Below are 8050 nucleotides of genomic sequence, written 5' to 3' on the forward strand. Positions count from 1 at the left end.
TCTGAAAAATCTCTATCCCATCCACACACTACTCCTTTCCCCTGCCGAGTGAGTCACGCCTACCCCGAAAGGGAAATGGCTTAATGGTGTAATAATAATAAGCGTATACTATAGCCGAAGCCGGCCGATGTGAACGGAGCTCTCGGATACGGCACCTAAAAGAGTAGTAGTAAGTGGAGGGGGTGCTTTTCGTAGACGCATCCCCCACGTACAATCCAGATTTAATGCATTAGGTCCCTTTCTCCGTTACGGCACATATACCATTTTTATAAACACACATTAGGTCCAACATGAACTCAATAATCTCACGCCACAACTTACATAGCCCAAAATTCGTGAAAATGTGTTTAGCAAAAATTTAAATGCAAATTTACAAGGCTTTCAGTAAAGAAAACGAAAAATGTGTACTTTAGTAAGCTCAAACTCAATGATAATATATATTTTTTAATTCTGAAAAAGAAGGTGTCGTTTTTTTTGTGTTCTTATTTTCCATTTACAATTTCAACAGCGCGGGGGCACTTGTTAATATGAAATAATCTTTTTTACATTATGCACGATTTTTTTTATTAATGTTGAGAATTTGTAGACAGGGGAATGGAAAAAATTTCGAAATCGTCAAAATAACTAACACCCTACTATATAAGATAGGCCAAAATGGGGATAGTTCAAAATGTATAATGTATAAAATAAGTATTCAAGTATTGTATTGGAGGTGTCAGGTTATTTTATTTCGAACTTTTTATTATTTATTTCTTTTTTCAATTTTTCGTTTGCTTGAGATATAATTTAATTTTCTTTTATACTCGTAGTAGCAGAAAAAATTCGTTTTCTGCTTTTTTCATCATACTGTCTAATGCATGATATTATAATTATCTGAGCCACAGCTAGAGTTAACTCTTTATTCTACTTCTGCATTATTCGCTAAAAGCAGTTACTAAATGGGAACTTTAAATATTATTATCTAGATTACACTTGAACTTCTGGACTTAATTGGATAGTTAATTAAAACGGAGGTGGAATCAAATACTGAAAATGTTGCTCAATTGACACACATAAGCTATTTGATAGCGAATTAATAACGGCTACTGTGGAGCAGCGAGGAAACAATTTATACTCGTTTTACAGTCAATGAACTAAAATGATGCTAATTTAAAAAAATCAAACTGAAACGATATTTAAAAATGCTAGTCGAGATTATACTAATTTCCTTCAATTATAATCTGACTTAGTCCAATTCACTAATGATCTGAGTTTCAACCCGTGAGTCAGTTTGGAAATTTCACCTTTGATGTACGAACAAAAAATATTTAGACAATTTTTCAAACTTAGCCCAGTTGAAAGCCCCGGTAACTACAGCCACGATCCTTCTCGAAACAAGCGATCCAGATGCAACTAAAGGTATACATCTGAGATGCAAAACACTAGACCCTGTTAAATAATCACTTATTCAAATTAAGAACACTTTGACATAAAGTAAGCATTATGACTTTAGAATTTAGAATTAATCTTAAGCACAGTACGAATGGGACCTGTGTCTTTTAGCTTTTTCACGATCTCTCCCAGTTAATGCAGTCGCTAACACTTCCGTATGCACGAATAGGTCGCTGAGATCAATTTTGTACAAAAGTTGAAACAGATCCTATTTAATTCGAATATCTTTGTTATTTATTCAAAATCCTGGCCAGTTCTTATTTAAACTATTTTTTCAACCATTTCATTTTATATTAACAAAGAAATTACAAAATTATTTTTAGCAAACAGAAATAAACCTTTTTTGCTTATTGCATTTTATCATAGGATAAACCGTTTGCTCAGAATGCATTGCTAAGAAAAATTTGAAACTTATACATGTTGTAATGTCCATATCGAGGTTATATCTATTAAAAGCAAAAAAGTAACCTTCCGATCAAATTTTTAAATAATCAAATGATCATCCAGACCCAGTGTCATAATTTTTCCTAAAACTGTTGCGAAACTTATACCTATTATGCATAATACGGTTTATTATTTATAAACTCTCTTGTTATATTGTTTATATCATATATTATAAATATAGAGCCTCAATGACCAAAATCGATTTTTTTGAAATTTTTTATTAATCTTTGACACAAGATGAAATTGTTTATTCTCATGACATTTTGTTGTTGTAGGCCATTACTTATTTACAGCTTTACAAATAATGTAATTTTTATAAATCTACGCTTCACTAAAATCCACAGTTTTAAGTGATTTGCGATAACCTTTTTTCATTGCATTTATTTCACTGTAAATAGTACAATTATATATGTTAGGATTTGAAATAACTGTTCCTCATTGTTTTACTGTATTTATACCATTTATATTTCTAGAGTTTTGTTTACCATGCATATTTAATTCTGCAATCACTTCTGAAATCTCTGAAATATGATCAAATAAAATTGAGTTTCAAAATTTGTTTAAAATAATACAATGTTATCGATATTTGATGAAATTGAAATTTGAGCATAAAATTTTATTTGTATTTTTGTCATTCATTCGAAGATTACCTGCGAATTCCAAAAAATCACGAATATATTGCACAAAATGCATTTTAAAAAGAAAATAAGCAAAGCATATATAATATATATTACCCTATATATACTATACCGTATACTATACCCATATACCCATACGCTATATTTGTTAACAGTTCTAACTTATACAAGGAAGGAATCCTATCAGTTTTATGGGGGCTTAACCATTTTCGAGGCCGCAACCTTTTTTGTTTTAAATGTTTTTGTTTTTTTTCTCATGAACGATGCAAGATTCCATAAAAGAGCAAGAGGCAGTTTTTGCAGAAATTTTCAAGGCCTGTAAACTTATGTCTAAACATTTCCTTGTACATGCCTTTCATTGTTTTCGAGAAGAAAAAAATCGATTTTTCAAAAATAGTTTTTTCCAATGTTTGGTAGCACTGTTTCATCAAGATCGAAACTTAATTTGAAACTTAAACTTAAATTAATGTTTTAAAGATTCAAATGACCAAAGTAAGTTCAGGTTTGAAAGTATCAGGTAATTTAAATTTAAATAAATGATCAATAATATTAGAAAACGAAACGATTGGCCGTGACGACATAGTGCTTAGCATAAGAAATGTACGTCAAATGTATGTCACATCATTATATTTCCGTTTAATATACGATAAAAATAATTGAATACTCATTTATTTACATCCGTAGATAATTTTAAAATTAGAGTACTACTGTTGCCTATCTGTAATCATCATGTTCACTTAAAATCCAGGATTTTAATTTTAAATTATTATATAATTATTTTTAGAAATTGTCTGTAAAAGGATACTCCTAACCTCAGTTACTTTTCGCTCAAATTCCGTACACATTGAGAATTATCGGTAGGCCTAAGACTGAAGTCGTTACCGTTGGTTTACGACTCTGACTTTGCATGCTGAGTCGTTGAGCTTTCAATTTTTTCAATCCGCTACAAGGATGTATGCAGATGACTCATGTCGTTAACCTTAAGCTACTATTGAAACGAATTTCTCGTTCAGCTTTCTCTGCTGACATGATTTAGAGTTTGCTCCCTTTTAAAAAATTGCTCTTAAAAACAAAATCAATCATTTCTCTTTCATTCTTTTCTAATAAAACTTATAAAAACGAATACCCCGTTCGCAGCTTTCTCTACTAGCATAATTTACCTATAGTTTGTTTCCTTTTTACAACTTCCTCTTACAAACAAAATCAATAGTTTCCTTTTAATTTCTCGGTGCAAAACTTATTAAACAATTTTTTCCTAGACTGATTTATAGACAAGGCCTTCCTGTGCAGTTTTATTCGAGAAGCAAAAATACCATCGTCTTGATTGTGAGAATCAAAGGGGCCAGCATTTTGCAAATTAATGAGAAGATGAAATTACAAGAAGCTAGCTTACTATCTTCAGATTTCAAGATAAAGTGTCAAACTCAAGGAAATGCTCATTAGCAGACGAACGGTAATGAGCAGAAGGCGAAACTGAAGGTGAGCAAAATCGATCATCTAACGCCAGAACTAGAAGGAAAGCGAGTTTCCTTACGTATCAGTCTTAAGTTTCTATTATATCTTTGAAATTCAACTTCAGCTTGAAAGTTGATAATTTATATAAATAGTATGTAGGTGTGTTCTTATGAAAAGGTTCCTTATTTTCCGAAAGTAAATGAAAGTGGTTATATTCAATGTTTAAAAAAATATGTAACACGTGCCCTTATAGAACTCACCAAGTTTCGTTGCGTTTTTTCGAAAAACGGTTTGTCAAAATTCAAACTTAAATGCCGCAGCGACTCGTTTCTGAACATAAAGGACTCATCGCAGGTTACAAAACTTCAAATTTCGGTGTGCACTGATTGTATAGTTGCACATGATTAATCATTATTACAGGCAATTGTTCATATTTTTAATATGAAAGAATTGACTGTATAGTTGCAAAAATGTTTAGATTAAACTTTCAAAACTGAACATTTTAAAGTCACGTTTTTTTAAATTTAATTTTTTAATTTACTTGTTTATTGTTTTCACATAAAGAATTAAAAAAATAAGAAAGGAAAAATTTGAAATGCCTGTGAGAAAAAAGATTTTTGAGATCTCATTAAGATTGAGATTTAAGTCCTTTCAAAAGAAGCGAGCATAAAAAGTTTAAAAGCAATCTTGTTTTAAAAACTTTTATTTCGAATAAATTACTGAAAAATTCGAAAATTTATTTATGTTTTTAAATTTAATAATTGAAGAGTGGCAGATCATAAATTCATGTATCAACAAGAAAATTGTATTATTTTTTAATACCCAAAAGTGAAAAAGCGCCTGCCACACTGCGACAATCATCTCATTTAAAGTCTCTGAACTTTATCAATTTTTTCGATAAAACTTGTTCCCCTTGTGTTCAGCATACCCAATTATCAAGAACGATTTTTATTTTTTTAAGTTTAAAAACTAGTCCTAAGTCGACTTAGACACCGTCAAAGAAAAGTTTTATTCCGATATCCTTAAATATGGACTATATTTTATCAAAACAGGAAGGTTCTTTGCAATCAAACTTTTTTTGGCCCCGATTCAGCAATCCATTAGCTAAGAATTATATTCTTTGTTTCGCTTTAATTCTAAATTCGATTTTTGAGAATGTTTGGCTTATTTTGGAAAATTTGCGATCTTGTCCCTTACTTCGTTATGTGAAACTACCCTTCAATTATTTACAGGATTTATGTCTCAAACAAGAAATGCTCGAATAATACTAAATTACTAAAGAAAAGTTCAACATACGTCCTATTTTTTAAAAATCTTCTTGGATTTTAAAGTACTAAAACATTTTCATTTCATTCTTCAGAAAAAATTCCATTTTTAATCAAACCTAAGAGAATGTGATACTTCGCCGTATTGGTCAATGGGGTACCGTTCCCTCGGCTTTTTTTCACAATTTCATGTTTTTTCACAATTTTGAAGTTAGGCTCGTTTTTCAGCTCTCTGTCATTCCGGTAATGTAGGTCTATGTCATACCGGTGCTGCCGGTAGCACTCAAGAAGAATTATGGGATAGAATTGTAACACACATAACCTCGACATACACACATACACACAAATCACGATCAGAAAAATTATTATTTTTTAATTACCCTACAAAAAGTATGCGGGGACGTGCGTTAGCATGTTCGCTATCATCCCCTACATTTTGAAGACAAAATCTTTATTATTCTAGGAAAAAAGCCGAGAAAATCTAGCACTGCTAAAATCGGTACTAATTCCTAATTGCCACACATTTAATTAAATTGAGAAAAATAAAATTTTTTTGAATTAACTTATAAAAAAGTGTGCAGGGACGTCCATTAGCATGTTCGCTATCATGCTCCAAATTGTTAAGACAAAATATTTATTATTGTAGGAAACATTCCGGGCGAACCGAAAACTGGTAAAATCGATAATTTTCGAAGTATCACATTTCCTTAAGAATGTGTACAAACACAGAATGCATACTTAGCGCTTTTGCCACAGTTAGTGTATAGATTTAATTTTAAAATAGGGCAACACTTGAACTAACCACGAAAACGAAAGGAGTTCGATTCGTTTTGAGTGGAATTTCTGCGAGAAGTTTTTGATTGGTGGTTTGTTGGCGGTAGATTTGAATCATGAATAAGCCACCGATTACAAACCTCTTACAGCTCTCGCAGATACTACACTCAAAACGAGGAGAACTCTTACAGTATAAATAAATACTTAAAGTTATATTAAACTTAATTTGAGATTTTAATTGAATTAAGGAAGTAACTACAGTCAAGCCTGCAAACTATCTTGAATAAATCATTAATTTATCTTAAATAAGAAATAAGCATTTTTTACTCGAATAAACGAGAGATATCTCACTTAGGATTCACAAGCAGGATTCACGAGTTATTCCGTCCGGAATCCAGTGGGATTCTATAAGAATTCTGCTTGAGATGAATCCCACTGAATCCAATATAAAATATAACCTATAAGGCTTTCGTTACCTATAATAAAGGAGTATACCTTCCTGAATTTCAAGCTCGTAATAACTCGCATGACGTTGTAGAACGCTTACGCCACTATATAGCTCATGACGACAGGTTTACACTTCGCGCAATTTCATGCTAGTCGCGTCCTACTCCAATGCTTCTATGTCGCGACGGTCAGTGTCAGCTATATGATACTATGTTTGTATAATTCATGGAGTTTCAGGTTCACTAATTTTCCTGTCTTTTTTTGAAAGTTAGAAATCCAACTTGTATATTTTCTGTGGCGAATAACTATAAGAATAGCTCAGGACTACAAGCCAAACTACCCAACTACTACCCAACTACAGCCCTAGCGGAAGAAACGGAAAGGTTTGGGAAGGAAGTATCGTTGCGATACTTTCCGATTTCTATGTGAACTTTGCTTACGTTTCTATCCGAACGCTGTTTCTTTCCCAAGGTTTCCGACGCTTTTCCGAATTGTCCCACTGCGTTTACTTCGTTCCGAACCTTTCCGTTTCTTCCGGCGGAGAGGTCCGACGTGATAAATCTATGCTTCTGTTTGTTACACCGCAAAATAAGTCGCATTTCCGAATTAGGGCCATCTGACGAGTGGGTCACGTGACCAGATTCCTACCTTGCCGACACTTTTTTTTATTTCATAACTTATTTTTACACGAAACGCCACATCCATTTAGAAATTTTTTATAATAAATAAGAAGCACTAAGAAAGGTGGTTCTGTTTCTAATTTTTAATAATTATAAAAAGCACAAAAAAATTATTTACAAAAAAAAAACTTCTCATAATTATTAAAAATTCGGACCAGAACCAGCTTTATCAATGCTTCTTATTTATTATCTCAAGTTTTCAACTCGATTTGGCGCTTCGTGTGAAGAAAAGTTAGGAAATAAACAATGTGCCGGTAAGGTAGGAATCTGCTCACGTGGCCCATTCGTCACATGGCCTTAAATCAAGTACTTTTTTTCGGTGCCCTTTACCCTTCAGCGATTGTACGTCCACCCTTTAACTATGTCCAGAAAAATCTCGACAAAATTTCTGACACACAGTTTGGTCTTCTTACTATTACTCAATAATTATAGATAATATTCAATCACATATCAGTTATTTCAACTCCTAACGGCCACCCGCTAATAGAGCTGACATATGCTTCTTACATTTATAACAATCTGAAAATGTCTCATGTTAAAAGCCTCATTCTTTCTTTTTTGCTTACGGCTGTATAGTATATGACGATATTACTGATGAGCTGAATCCCAAGGTTTAGCGTACGCTTGATGTTTGCATTTGGTTAAGGGCATGTGACACAGCTTAATACCTATATTACCGACCTCACTTTTTCGGTTCACTGAATGTATTTTTGAACCTAAGAACTTTTTTTGTAAATAAAATATCAAGCTGAAACTTTGGAAGATTTATGAGGGTACAATAAAGTACGTTTAGGTACTGCAATTTGGTAGGAATTTCACTGAAAATTATTTCATCTTTTTTCTGAACCTCAACATTTTTTGAACGTTCGAACTTTTTTTATACATAAACTATCGGTCTCAAACTTTGAGAAATGCA

At 32.3% G+C, this 8050-nt stretch overlaps 1 protein-coding gene across 4 annotated transcripts in view; it reads left to right on the forward strand.

Annotated features, from left to right (window-relative positions):
* Positions 1-8050, forward strand: part of LOC117174676 (potassium/sodium hyperpolarization-activated cyclic nucleotide-gated channel 2) — a 167274-nt gene that overhangs the window by 79552 nt on the left and 79672 nt on the right. Inside the window, exon 1 of one of the 4 annotated variants that reach the window (XM_033363973.1) lies at positions 3899-3992. The exons of the other annotated variants lie outside the window; for them this stretch is intronic. The gene's annotated coding sequence lies outside the window, so the exon portion shown is untranslated. Of the gene's footprint in view, positions 1-3898; positions 3993-8050 lie in introns of those variants that run through there. 4 annotated transcript variants of the gene reach the window in all.

This window comes from Belonocnema kinseyi, chromosome 6, assembly GCF_010883055.1.
Source record: "Belonocnema kinseyi isolate 2016_QV_RU_SX_M_011 chromosome 6, B_treatae_v1, whole genome shotgun sequence".
Classification (NCBI taxonomy): Eukaryota; Metazoa; Arthropoda; class Insecta; order Hymenoptera; family Cynipidae; genus Belonocnema; species Belonocnema kinseyi.